Below are 15043 nucleotides of genomic sequence, written 5' to 3' on the forward strand. Positions count from 1 at the left end.
CTGTGGTTCATTCTTAATAAATGACATTTGTCTAGAGCCATAAAACCTACGTGACCCTTTGTAATATTAAATTTAATGTAATAAATGTAATTTATATCTCTGTATGTTTATTTTTTTACATTTTAAAACAAAGATGTCAAACTTATGAAAAGACAATAGACTATTGTCTTAAATGAAACATTACAAATTTATGGAAAATGAAGAAAGGCAGCACAATAAAGAACTAAACTAAAACAATCTTTGCATCATTTGGTACCTTTCCATAGGAGAAATCTTATTCAAATATAGCATGAAAAACACATAAAAGTGCTAAAGCTAGCCTTTTTATTTTTATCTTTATATTTGGAGGGCGTAAAGAGAGCAGCAGGTGGCAGATCCCTGTCCTACACCACTGAAATGATAAGCAGTTTGACAGGGTAAAGTCTCTTCTTCCCTCAGTAGCAGCATCCTCACCAATGAGAAAAACCTGGTAGCTTTTATCCCTGGTTTGTTTTTGGGTTATTAAAGCACAAAAAGCTCAGATTGTTTTAGTTGCTGACACTCTGCTCACTTCTCTGGGCTCGTCAAACTGAAAATGATCTGATTCTGACCAACACACTCCATGAAATGATCTCTTCTTTTTTTTTTCTCTGTCTGTAGCAAATTCTCCAGCTGCATCACAGAACTTTACTCTGAAAAAAGGGAAAAGAGAGCCTTTCAATAAATCTTTTATATGTCCCCCCCATGTTTTGGTTTATGTTCGGTTAAATTTAAACCCATTATACAAGTCCATAAATATGTTTGTAGGTCGTTTTGTGCTTTGTACATGTGTTTTCTTCCACAGGTTTATAGGACATACGTTGATTTAGAAATGTTTAACAAAACCTTAAAAGTGCTCATTGTCCTGCACAATAAGCGCTTTTCCGTTGTGCATATTCACCATTAAATCATACAAGCTGGCTGTATTAGTTATGACCTTTGTGGATCTATTAACAGAGGGGAGAGATCTGGCTGCAAATATTCGTCAGCAATGCGGTGCTAAAGTCCCGAAAACACACAATATAACCTCAGTAATGAGAGAGAGAGAGAGGAGGCGGGGAGGGAAATGTGAATCTGCAAAAATAATGAATCTGGGTGATTACTGTGGGACCGCTGCAGCTGGGAGAGCCTCTCCAGACGAATGAGTGAGGTTCAAACTTCTGTGTCAGCAGATAGCCGCCCTGCTGGAGTGTCCTTCAGTACCAGTCAACGCACGCTCTGCTGGGGCTTCATTGACCCCGAATTTCCCCACCCCACCCCCAATGCCCCACCAGCAGTGGTTCAAGTACCTGCACACACATAATCGGAGGTCCTTTAGGAAACAAGCAGGAATTCTTTCCTGCTTGTATACATGCAGGGAGAAAAAAAAAAAAAAACGAAGACAGAATCAAGCAAATGATCCGACCAGCCAGCATTACCGCTGACCTTTCCCAGTGGACTCTCAGAGCCAGCCGGGGCCGAAGCCAGGGAGTCGCTGTTACTCCGCTAAATGCTAACATGTCACAACCTATCTCATCAAATCCTTAATTCAACCTTTCTCCTGCCCCGATGGGCTGCGGGTGTAATAAGCAATATCTTTATAGCGCAAAAAGGCCAACGTAGCAACAAGGTTTTGTGTGAGAAAAATCAGAGTGCAGTGTGTATCCATGTGTGTGTGATGGATTTGTAGTATAGAAAACGAAAAGGATATCAAATAATATCTCGAAAGAAGTGTGGCATTAAAAAAGAAAAAGAAGAACAGAAAAAAATGAAGGAAGTAAGAGGGAAAAATGCACTCACCTGGCCTGCGGGACTTTACGGCTGTATAAGACTGCTTTATTTCAGCTTCACATCATATGACCTTAAAGAGACAGAACACCCCGAGGCGGATTGCACATGAGCTAAAGGAACGCAGCGAAGCCGCATCTTATCGCTGTTAAAGCTGAACTGTTCAGGAACGGCGGGGACGGGAAGGCGGAGGGGATTAGCCCCGTGTTCACGTCGCCAACGTTTCAGTGTGATTTAATTTTCTCCCGTGCAAATCTCTGCTTGTGAAAACGCAACCAGAGTAAGGTTAGGTCGAGGCAGCCCTGCTGCAGGTTGATATAAAACGCACAAACTGAATGTGAAAGTTGTTTTTGTTTTTTAATGGGGAACATTTTTTAGTGAGGGAAGAATATTGTTTTGGGACAGTAATTAATTACCAAAAGCCACTTTATTTAAAAATAAATATTTAATTAATATTACATATATCAAACATGACTAAATGTTATACTGTATTTATGTTCAAAATAGTCTACATTTCTACTTTGCAATTCAAAATCTAAACCTCTAAAAACAATTTCCGTTTTTGTGTTTTCTTCATTTTAATTTGACGAAACACACTTTTGATATAGTGCAAATTGTAAACAGCTGCTAGATATCGAAAGTTCCAGTTATTATGTAAAAATGGGCAAAATTATTTACTCACAAGATATTTAATGAACTTTTTACAATTAAAATAAGCAAAAATATCCAGCAGGAGTTTTGAGGGTTAGTCCTATTTAAATGATTTCTCATTTGTAGAGAATCGAGGCAACATTCCAGGTATGTTTTTGATGAGGGAATAACATTATAACATGATGGAAAGCTAAAAAAAGTTCATTTTACATAATGATGCCCCTTTAAAATGTACTGTGACTAAGTCTGCCCATCTTTTCTTTTTTTTACTGTACAGTATTGCCATATTAGAACACCGCTATATTTCTTGTCAAAAAAAAGTCTGTTGCTTTGACTTGCAAATCTGATTCTGATGACAGTAACGACAAATGAAAAAGTTTCCTTCTTTTTCATTTGTTTCAGAGGCTGGAGAACATCCAGCCTCTCTCTGGAACTGGATGTTCCACATTTTGTTGAGACAGTGAGTGAAATAAAGTTGCTTTATATTGTTATCAAAGGACATCCTGGTCAGGATCGCTTCAAGGTTTGTTACAGTTGCACAGAAGACCAAGGAACAAGCATCAAGAATAACTCAGTGGAATAACTGTGCGGTGTGAAGGAAATTAGTTTGTTTCCTTTTGTAGCAGTAAGTTATTAACAAATATGTTTTTGGTGTTTTTTTCCGTAGCAACGGTCATTTGTTCAAGCTGAAAAACTAGATCGTACCATCTTGCTGCTCCTACAGTACACAATGAGACGTGACCTTGCAAATTTAAAATTGAAATGTGGACATAAAACACACCAGTATTCATCCTGTCAGCCCCACATGTCAACATACTTTATTTTCTGCAAGGTAGACTTCTACCTCGCAGTTCTATTTCTGTAATCACACCAGAGGAGACACAATGGACGAGTTATTGGCCTCTTCATAGAGACCAGTTCAACAATGTTATTAATCATAGCAGAATAAAACCTTTTTATCTGAGTCTCATTTGTTTCAGGTGTGAAATTACCTTCAAATAGAAGGAAAAGTGCAGAAGGGAAACAGAGTTGTTGCTGGGAATGGGAAAATTCAATAGAAAAAGCAAATGACAAACTGTTATTAAGTTCCAGATTATTAGCTGAAATTAACTGAAACCTCTTAGAGGAAATATGATATTTTAGAACCACCTAGAAATGTCTAAAGGACACTTGTGTAGATTGTCAGTGGCCTTTGCATTTTTCTTCACAGAACAAAAATTCGATGGAAGGTAATAGTCTCTTGATAAAGAGCTTTGTGAGAATATGTTCAATGTGGCAACTCAGACAAAAGTGATTTTTGTAACAAAGGTCATCTATATAAGAACCTCCGTGAAAGTAAACACGTGAAGAAGATGTTTCCTTTCCACCTAAAAACTCTTTTTGCCTGAAAGTCTTGTAAAATCTTGTTTTTTATAGAAAGGGAAACCCAGGATAGACTGCTGTTCATGCTATTGCTACAACAGATAGCTCACTCAGAGTCAACCGCCAGGCTGGTATGGTGACCAGGGGAGTTGTTTGTGAGCCTAAAGTTGATCAGGTAAAAGAAAATCCTTTATGACAACAGCTTTTACTATTTGTGTTTTGTGTTTCTGCAGACATCAGATCACATGAAGCCAGTGACCCTAGTTTCTTAGCTTAATTATTCCGCTTTGGTGAATCCAAATGAAACAAAGTGTCTGACTGCAGATACAGTACTTTAATCTCCTTTCCCACATAAGCAGAATTAGTCTGTAACCTTCATAATCAATTCCGCTTGATCCAGTTGAATTTCAACTAGGCCAACCAGCGAACAGGAGTTGTTGTGAACGATGATGTTGAGTTTTTGTTCTGTTTTAGAATTGTAGTCTGCCTATTGCAGTTTGGCAATGGCAGCAGAGGAAGTGAAAGAAGCCATTCAGTCCATATGAATTGATGGCTACAGTATTGAGCAGTTAAAGTCGGAGGAAAAAGAATGTTTAATATATTTTATTGCTGGCAAAGATGTGGTGACCCTACTTCCCACAGGGTTGTATAAAGCGCACGCAATTTCTGGTAAGCTTCAGAGCCTAGCTAGTGCATTCCATACATCTCGGCCAAACGCTAGCGATTCAGTAAACCTCTCATGATGTTTGGATCGTCATGTAATGAAACCCAAACATTCAACCAAACGGGGGATAGGGCCAATGACTCGTGACCTTGGCAGTCCAGTTTGTGGACTGCCAAACTGTACTGCCTAATCTGATAAGCTAATATGACCAAGATTCCTGCACCAAAAATGACTAAAACTCTTCCCAAATCCCCAGGAAAGTTCCAAGTTGTAGAAATGGAGTTTTAACTTTTACATATAGAACTACATGTTTTTCTGTTCTTGAAGCCTTTTATTCCTAAGACGACCTTTCAACATGCCAACAAAACCTTCTGGCTGAAAACAGACATTAGAGTAGCTCAATTTACAAGCAGTGGATACTTCTTAAATAAAAAAGTTGAACATTGTAAAGTCAGCTGTGGGTTACTATTTTATTACAACCGTTCTCAGTTTCAATCACTACTTACTGTATGTTCTGTAACTTGGGTGCAAACATGAAATGGAACTCCTGTATCATGAAACGGATCAAGAAAAATTGTGTGCCCATCATGTTATTAATGAGAATCTTTACTGCATATAATGAGGATTTTAATAGCCTGTTTAAAAACAAATCTTCTCTCCTCTGTTTTAACTCCCACCAACAGCGAGTCTTCGTGACATAGCTACCTATCACTCTCCTTCCCTCTGTGGACCCATTAAAACCAGCATGGGGCGTTTTCTTAAGTATGATTAGTGGAGCTCAAACACACCGCATCAACACAGAACTATTAATGTTACATGAGCCGCATTAAAAAAAAAGATATTAGAAATCCAGCCTGTTCATCTAGCAATTTAACAAGCCCATTTAAGAAGAAAAGTTAAGGTTTATCTAACCTTTAGCAAAGAGTAGCTCAATGTACATATTCATATTCATGTTAGATTTTGGAGATTGAGTTCTGCTAACCGATGGCATATTGGTAATGAACAGCAGGGCTGTTTTTGTTTAAAATTTCAGAGCACAAATCTAAACATTTATTAATCCTGTTAATAAATGTAACAATTTGCCACAATGCAGATATTTAAATTGGATTTTTATGTGATATATTAAGAGAATACATCACTCAGTCTCAGTAATGCATATAATACATACAATACAGTAGCTGATTTAAAAAGAAAGTTTGAATGAGCAGACAGGACATCGTTGAGGCGATGACAATCTAAAAAACATTATTCTGTAATATTTATTTTTTCGTAAGCAAAAACCTGATGTTTATATTCCACACTTTACATTCTTTCACACACAAATTAATGGTTGCTATCTGCTGTAAAGACACCAATCAAGATTATCACAGCCAGGATATGGCATGCTGTTTTCTGGACAACTGAGATTGTGTATGAGCCATAAAACCAGGAGGACTGAGCTGACTGAGCAGCCGACCAACCAGTTGACTCCAAATGTAGTTCTCAAGTCACTTTGGATAAGTGTCTACGAGCTTCCCACTGGAATTTTGCTCATCACACAATGCAAAACTACTTCAGTACCTTCAAGTTCGATTGTTTCCCCTGGTGAAGAGCACACATTCTCAACTGGGTTGAGATCTTAGCTTTGACTAAGCCATTCCAGTGACATGGGGAAACAGTAACATGTTTCCCTTTTAACCACTCAAGTGTTACTCTAGTAGTATGCTTTGGGTCATTGTTCAGTTAAAGGGTCAACCTCCATCCCAGTCTCTAGTCATTACAAAAGGTTTTTCTCAAGGATATTCCTGTATTTAGCACCATCCATTTTTTCTTCAACTCACCAGATTCCCACATTGTATTTTGCTAAATGTATCAGGGCAAACAATAAGGGTAATTTAGAGAGTTCAACTAATCATGCATATTTTTAGAATGTGGGAGGAAACCAGAGTACCAGGACAAACAAACTAACTAGCAGCTGGACCACCATGTAAGGAGTGCTTAACACCTGATGCTACTTTAAACATGATTTTAGCTCATTTAAACTGTAAACATAAACATTTATTCACATGCTGGATAGAGTATGAAAGGACGATGTTTGTTTTTGCATTCTTCAGAGTTTTCCACTCCGCTTCCCAGTTCTCATAAGACAGATGTACGATGTGTTGTTTTAATGGAGCTCTGTGGGCGTTATCTCCTCTATTCCTGTCAATATTCATCATCTTTGTGAAAGCTCAGGGAAAATCTATTGTTCTTTTGCCATTGTTACACCGTCGTTATCCTTCATCCTTCTAACGGCGGTGACAGACGTTCGCCGCGTTATAGTCCTCGTCACTTCTGGCAACGACTCCACGGTGAATTAACGAAGGGAACGACGGCGCGCGCTCTTTGCGGTGCTGACCTGAATTTATCTCCGTCTGTGGGTGGTGTGTTGTTTAGCTTGTTGCAGCCCAGGTTCAAATGCGCAGTCAGATGCGGAGAACAAAGACGTGACGGAAGCCGGGGTTAAACGGATCTCTGTGTCATTAGAGCTGGAAACACGCGGGTTCCTCGGAACGTGGGAGGGGCGGTAGGTGGGCGTGAGGAGATAACAAGAGGAAGTGTTTACAGACCTTTTTATTTTCCCATCATCTTCCACGGTGGCAGGAAGAAGAACATCCAGCGTCGTTGTGACAACAAAGGGGACAAAAAAAAACATGTAATCACAGCCTGTCAGGTGGATAATAAAGTCAAATTTATTAATATCCGCACATGCACTCAGCAAAGCAGTGACAAGCCACAAAGAAAAATACACACCCACATTCACAAAAAAAAACATTGAAGACCTTTAATCAAAATGGCCATTTGTTTATCTCTCAGCACACACAAAAGAGAAAAGACGCTCCAGCACAATATGAATCCATTCCCTTAATTTAGTGGAAATGGTGCCAACGGCAATAAAACTTTTCCAGGCAATAACCAAGTGCTTTACAACCACTGCTAGTGCCAGGGTACTTCAGGTCCTGGACTCAGAGGAAGTTCATGATGCGTAAATTGTAATTAACAGGAACTGTGTAGCATGTAATATGTATGTGGAGGACGCAGAAGACGGTAGATCAAAGCGTTGGGTTAATGATAGTGAGGCTGCAGGTTCATGTGTGGTGGTTAATAGAGTAACCACCACAAGACTTTGGCACAGAATAGCGAGGAAGAATCACATTTTATTTCACTACTATATCTTAAAGCAGAGATCTCCAGCTTGAATCCTGTAAAGCTACCCTACAATCTTTGTTCCAGCCCTCGGAAAAGTGACTGGCCATGGAAAAACCAGGAACAAGTCACCTGGGGGGGTGTTTTGAGTTATTTTACCGATTCTGAAAGTGTGAATTCTATGCTTTCCAATGATGTCAAACACATGGAAATCAAAAATAAATTTACACACATACACACAATCATGTTTTCATGCCTTGTGGGGAGTTTTTATTGACTTCCATTAATTTTCTACAGCCTAATCCTTATCCTACCCCTAACCTATATATATATATATATATATATATATATATATATATATATATATATATATATATATATATATATATATATAGAGAGAGAGAGAGAGAGAGAGATTGGCCTCATAAAATTTTGACCATCATTGTGTCTCTTAATTTTAATTAGATACTAATGGTCTACAGAAAAAAAAAACAATCTATTCTATGAACGGATTAAGCAATGTTGAGAATAAATAATTCTGTGTTTTTCCTCTATCTCTTTTAGCTAGTTGCAAAGTTAAAGCTAAAGGAAATGACATGTTAGGAAATGCCTTCAATGCTAAGGTTAAAGGATATGACACACTGGTGTAGCTTAGATAGAGGTTAACAAAGGAGATCACAAACTGTTCTTGGATTCCATTTTGTCCTGCTAACTCCTAAAGGTAGCATGAGGAATGGACCAGCTGTATTTTGGTATTAATAAATGGAATTCATGAATTCAACTCACTGACTTTTCTTCAACCTCATACATCAAGAACTTAGCATGGATAACAGATAAATTCTCCACAGAAACGAGAGAAACAGAGAGATAAAAAGCCTTCGTAAATCTGGAGTATCAAAAGTTGCCTGTGATCCAAGAAATGTCAAACAACTGAGGAGCCCCTTTCGATTAGCATGAGCAAAAGAAGGACAAAATATCACTTTGGTTTTGACTGAAAACAGTCAACAAAACATTGTGGACTGTTGGAGTGAGTCTTCAGTCTATCGGGATTCTGAAAACCTCAGAAAACCTTCTGCTCTCTATGCTTCCATTATTGTGTAGCGAGAGTTCTGGTTTGATATTGTGCATTCCATTCATATTTAACATAGTAACACCTGTCCAGCTTAATCTTGTTTGAAATGATTTCTGGCTACAGTTGAATAACAGCAATCGTTCCAACGTGATTTGAACTAACCAAAGGTTCATTCACCGTGTTTGTTTCCCACATAGTGAACGGTGCTGAGTCTGGACTCACTCTTCCCTTTCCTCCATGCCTTCCAGGGGTTCAGCCTGTCCCCATGACTGAGCAAGTCCTGTCTACCACTCCGTTGAGCCTGTAGGCATCACTGCTCCTCTGGCTGCACACACAGCTAGCATCCACAATGTGTGGAGCTGTCAAACGTGCTGCTGGTGCTGTCCCTGTTAGCAATCATCTTGGAGCTTTAGGCCGTCTTCGCAGTGTGCGGTTTTATAATGTGTATTTTAATTGTGCACTTGGCGTCCTCTTGTGTATTTATTTTTGCATCTGAATGAGGAGCGTGAGGTTTTTAGAGATCCTTGCTTTTTTAGCTTCTTCAGAATCTGAAGTTTGCATACATTTCCTTTAGTATTTGGTAGAAATGCCTCATAACCTGCATGAATTGGGTCAAACGTTTTGGATTTTCTTCCCACAATAGTTTGCACAATAGTCTACCAACTGCGCCACTGTGCAGCCAAGGATACACCTACACAAGGAGACTCTACACAAGGATAAACCAGAAATGTGGAGGTTCACGATACTAAGCCTGATATCTTGGCTGATTTTTTTTATTTTATGTTTATACACCAGAATGCAGAGTATGATGTTTAGCATTAAATACCTCCACAACTGTGCCTATATTTAAGTTTGAGGTTATTAAATATCTAATATTTCCCAACTCATTTAAAGAAATATAAATCTTAATGTATGTAAGCTGTTGAAGTTAAAGACTTTTAAAAATCAGCTTTTCGCTTTTAGTTTAGGTCAGTCATTCTAACTAACCTAAACTGGCGGTCAATAAGAGAGAAAAACAGATTGTGTATTTCTATGCGGTCCATTCAAATATCTTGTTCCGGTTTTATGTAGTATGGAATGTAGAACACCACATTTAAGGCCTGGAATTATTCTTATGCAGTCATTTATTATGTGTGAACCGAATAAAGACAGATCTTTATTTACAGCAACAGCCCAAAGGACCAACTTTATCTGTCTGGTTAATTCTGGCTTGTTGTGCCAGTGGTGGTGAATGCACTAAGAAACCCCACTGCTCCTCAGATATTTGGCTCTGAGCTAATTTACATACATTTGCATGTTAAAGAGATGCCTTAAATAAGGGCAGAATAAAATTAAATTGCAGAAGAAAACTCTGAAGCTCTTTTATTTTTGGCTCCGTTTATCCGAGGCGTCAGTTTCAATCAGTGGGCAACAGCTGATTTGAGCTGTCACTTTGTAGAAATGATTGAAGTTTGGGAGCTACAGACGTAGCATGAAAACGGTTTTAACATAGACAGAAGGAAATTCTGTGACATAGCTCTATTCACTCTGTTTCCACAGCCATTTCCTGTGTGGGGTCACAGAGGGACCAGTTCCAGACTCTAGAGTACAACCTAGAAAAGTCACAAGTCCTTCTCAGATCCAACACAGAGATATGAAAAAGACAATCATTCATTTTGCACTTCATGCCCCCTTTTTATACCCATGTTTTGTCATTTAATTCCTTTTCATTTTGTACTTATAAAGAAACTAGTTCCCTAAACCATTATGCAACTTAGGTTCACGAGTCATCTTTGTTGGTGTTCCTCAAGGTTCTGTCTTAGGGCCACTGTCATTCCTGGTTTACATGCACCTTTCCAGATGATTTTGATGACTTTTAACGACATCTCATATCACTGCTATGCAGATGACAATGCATTATACATCTCCTACATGCCTCATAAGATCTTTTGAACTGAAGATCTTAAGTTGTGTAAGAAATAGATGGCTGCAAATATTCTCTAGTGCATTGAAGAAAAAAGTGTTACCCAGAACAACTGGAAACCCTTACCAGTTTATAAATTATGGACTAGTTATTCCTATTAAACATTGGGAACCAATATCTACATATTTTATACTTTTACCTTTTTGTCTTTCTTTTGTTTTTTTGTTTTGTTTTCATTTCCTTACCCTCTTTTTGCTCCAGGAAAACACACAACGATGGCCTCTAATGCCAAGTCTTCCATCAGGAGATTTGAGGTAAATGTTGACTTTACATCATCTACTAAATATTTCTAAGCTAGTATTATTATGATCCAAATTGTAAACTGTTATTCATGCATTTGTTTCTTCAAGATTGAATAATTGTCACTGATTATCCAGCTGTATAAGTAAAGCATCTTTGGACCGTCTGCAGGTTGTACATGACACTGCTGCCAGACTTCTGACCAAATCTCCAAAGTTTCCTCACCTCACACCGTTCCACATCTACCCGAGAGTACATTATAAGATCTAAAATGTTCTTAGTACAGCTGGCAGTTTGTGCACATTGTGAGGCATGATTGGACTGTGGGACGAACCAGAGAATCTGAAGGAAACCAACCAATAATATGAGATGTAGTCTAAGCTAAGAGAAGTTTGGCCTCAATATGCATTTGAAGGAGTTCTGACAGGAAAAACATGCCTCGCTTCCCTGTGGAACCTGCATCAAAAAGGTATGTGAGAAAAACATAATAATTATATTAACTTTACTTATAAAGGGCTTTCAAAAATGATGTTTGATGTTGGTGTAACATCAAAAAATTATTTTGTCTTGAGTAATTCCCCAGTTAGATTCCTGATCTACTGCTTTTGATTTATTTACAATAAGAACCTCTAAAGGTCTGTGACTGAAAAGAGCTGTTAATGTTGGTGAGAATATTTTAGAAGAGATCATTTGTGTTAGACAAGACTTTTAGACATGTTTTCCCTTTTTATTCCAAATTAGGTTGTTTACAAGGGTGAACGAATAGCTGGCTGCATCACATGTAGACACCAAATAAGAAAAAAAGGACATAGAGTATATCTTCTTCATGCTGACAAATCTCCTTAGGCAGGGACTGCTTTTTTTAAGTGTGTGTTCTTCGCTGTGTGTGTGTCTTACACATCATGCTGTTTTTGGGCCTCTCCTCGGGCGAGCCACAGCAGACTTTCAGTTGGCTAGGACAGTGAATCACTGGGATCTCCAGCAAATATTGGGTCTGGCATGCTACTGAAGTCATCATTAAATTCCTGCCATTAGTTTATCATTTTCAGCCAAAAGAGCAAGCTTTTAAATATATTAGGAAAATGTATTTCCTGGACTTTAGCTTCTTTTTGGTCATTCTTTAGGATTACAAGTCAACCAGCTAATACTCTAAAGCAGGTGTCCTGCAACTTTTATACGGGTCGCCGTCATCATGTTTATGATGTACAGCACTTTGATCTGTCTTGGTGCTGAAAAGTGCTATGCAAACAAATGTAAACATTTATGGAGCTACGTAACAGTTTTCATTGTCAATACGCAGTGGTCTTAGAAGTTTTGATAATGTTGGAAGAAACTCTTAGACTGCTCTTCTTGTATCTCTTGCTCAGCATAGTACTAATAAAAGAATTCGGTGACACTTTATTTGAAGGGGTGTGCATGAGACTGACATGACACTGTCATAAACATGACATAACACCTGTCATGAACATGAAGAAGTCTTTATGAATGTTTATGACAGTTGTCATGAAGTGTCATTCAATAAATAATGACACTTTTAATGCAAAGTTGCTTTAAAAGTTGCATTAAAAGTCCATTAAAAGTGCCAACTTTACATGATTTTGTAAATAATGACAATTTAATACAAAGTTGGCATTTTTAATAGACTTTCAATGCAACTTTTAGAGCAACTTTGCATTAAAAGTGTTATTATTGACCGAATGACACTTCATGACAACTGTCATAAACATTCATAAAGACTTCTTCATGTTCATGACAGGTGTTATGTCATGTTTATGACAGTGCCATGTCAGTCTTAAGCACCCCTTCAAATAAAGTGTTACCACGAATTCATTACTTACTAAATCATTATTTATTGTTTGACTCTATCTTGGTAAACTAAAGATAGCCAGGACTCTAAATAAAAAAACGACATATAGGGATATCAGTTTCTTTACACAGTGGAATCTGTGAAAACATTCCAGAAATAAATGTGTGCCCTTCTGTAGCGGCAACAAGGAGGCATGTAAATATTGCACATTTGTGTGTCTACAGAAGGTTTTACATGAACAGAAAATGTTCTGCTGGGAAAATGTGTCATTACTCCCTTTAAGTGCACTTGGCATCCATGCAAATGAGCCTTAATACAGTTGTAGCTGGTGGCAATGCAAATTTACATTTCTTAGAATGGGACTCTCCGCTCTGTAGCTTTTAAAATAGGGTCTGCTAAAAATGGGAAAAGATATAGATTGGAGAACATTGGTTGTTAAAAATACAGATTGTTTTTCTTGGTTACTTTCTGGTGACACAAAATTTTCCTCAGATGCTAGAAAAAAAATATGGTTTAGCATTTTTCTAGTCTCATCTAAATTTATTGTAATTACTAAAGTGCCAAAAAAGTTTTCATAATGAAATAAGATCCGTGATTGAGATGGAAATGCTGATCATGGAATCGCTGCCGTATATGAAGTACTGAAAATGAAAGACGCAGCTAACTGTAAAATAAACTGAAGTGTCAGATATTTCTAGTTAATTGTTCTAATGACATTCACCTTGGGTTAATGATGTGGTCGAGAGACGCAAATTTGCATTAACAATACTGTTGGGAAACCCCTCATTATCCCAAACCCTGTTGGAAATTGCACATGGATCAGCCCATATCTACACTCAGTCAATTCCACTACGTTGATGTCATGTAAGAACAGGCGTGAAAGTAAGGAGGTACGGCAGGGTACTGCGTATCCCTAAAAGATTTAGCGGGTGTACGCAGTACCTGCAAGAGAGGGGAGCCGCTGTCTGCTGTAAAAAATGAATGGGTTCATTGTGCAGCCGTGAGTTCACCCACTAATCAGCCATGACTGATTAGTTTTTCAAGAACAATCTAAAACACGACTTAATCAGTTAATGAATACCTTTTTTCTCATTTCATATTGTTTCTAAACTGTTCGTGCTTTAGTAGAGCAGCGGTGCAATACGTCGATCGCGGAAGGTTTTGAGTCGATCTCGGCATTAGGTGACAAACTGAACGTCGCCAGGACGCCGAGACCAGCACGTCCTCCTCTGAGTCCTTATCAAAACGTTCGTAACTTTATGAAAGAACAACAACAAAAAAATCAACAAAACATGTTCAAATTAATGAACCAACGAACAATCTCAGAAATTATTGTTTCAACAAGGTGTTGCGCAATTCTGTGCATTTCGGTTCCATTACCAAAATAACTAGCAGAGCAGGAGTTTAAAATGAACTAATCAACCACCGCTGTGTTCATGAGAGGTTTATTAATGATCGCAAAATAAATAGATAGCTTGCAAACCTAATAGCTTGCAAACCTAATATTGTAACGGACTGAATGTTATATTTTTTTTTTTTTTTTTAAATTGAATTTTTTATTTGGAAAGGCAAGATACAATTATTTTTTACAATCCAGTGTCCACCACAATGGTGGGAAAAAAGAAAGAAAAAAAATCACAAGCCAATCCAGGATTTTTGTATAATAACAAAGAACATCAGAGTGAGTGGGGGGTAGAGAGGGGTCAGGTCTCATTTTCTTTTTGTTAGAAGAAAAACACAGTAAAGAGAATAAAATTTACCATAATCCTAAACTGAGGTACAATACCCATCACAACCTTATTTGCGTATAATAGATGAATTTAGTCCACAGGAATGACTGATTTCACATAGTTTGTCCATTTAGACCAGATCTTGAAGAAAGTTTCTCTTCGACCTTGAACAGAAAAGGATAACTTCTCCAGAATGTAAATGTCCTGTACAATGTTGACCCAATCATCCACTGTGGGTGCTTCGGGCTTTAGCCATTTTCTAGTGATTGTCTTTTTGCTTGCTACCAGAAGAACTAAAAGCAGTTTTTTATCATCCAGTGCCCAGTTATCAAGTGAAATGTTTCCTAAATATAGGGATTCACACATACATGGGATCCTTTCAGTAAATATGTTATTAATGTGGGAACAAATTTGTTCCCAAAAAGCCTTAATCACCGGACAACCCCAGAAGATGTGGTGATGATTTGCTCCATTACTTCCACAGAGTCTCCAACATGTGTCTCCGCTGCCCTGGTGTTTTTTCTGAACTGGAGTTACAAAATATCGAACAGAGTTTTTCCAACTGAACAGCCGCCATGAATTGGAGCTTGAAGTCACCCAGTGT

The sequence above is a fragment of the Poecilia reticulata genome, chromosome 10, assembly GCF_904066995.2.
Source record: "Poecilia reticulata chromosome 10, P_reticulata-male-v2, whole genome shotgun sequence".
NCBI classification, from domain to species: domain Eukaryota; kingdom Metazoa; phylum Chordata; class Actinopteri; order Cyprinodontiformes; family Poeciliidae; genus Poecilia; species Poecilia reticulata.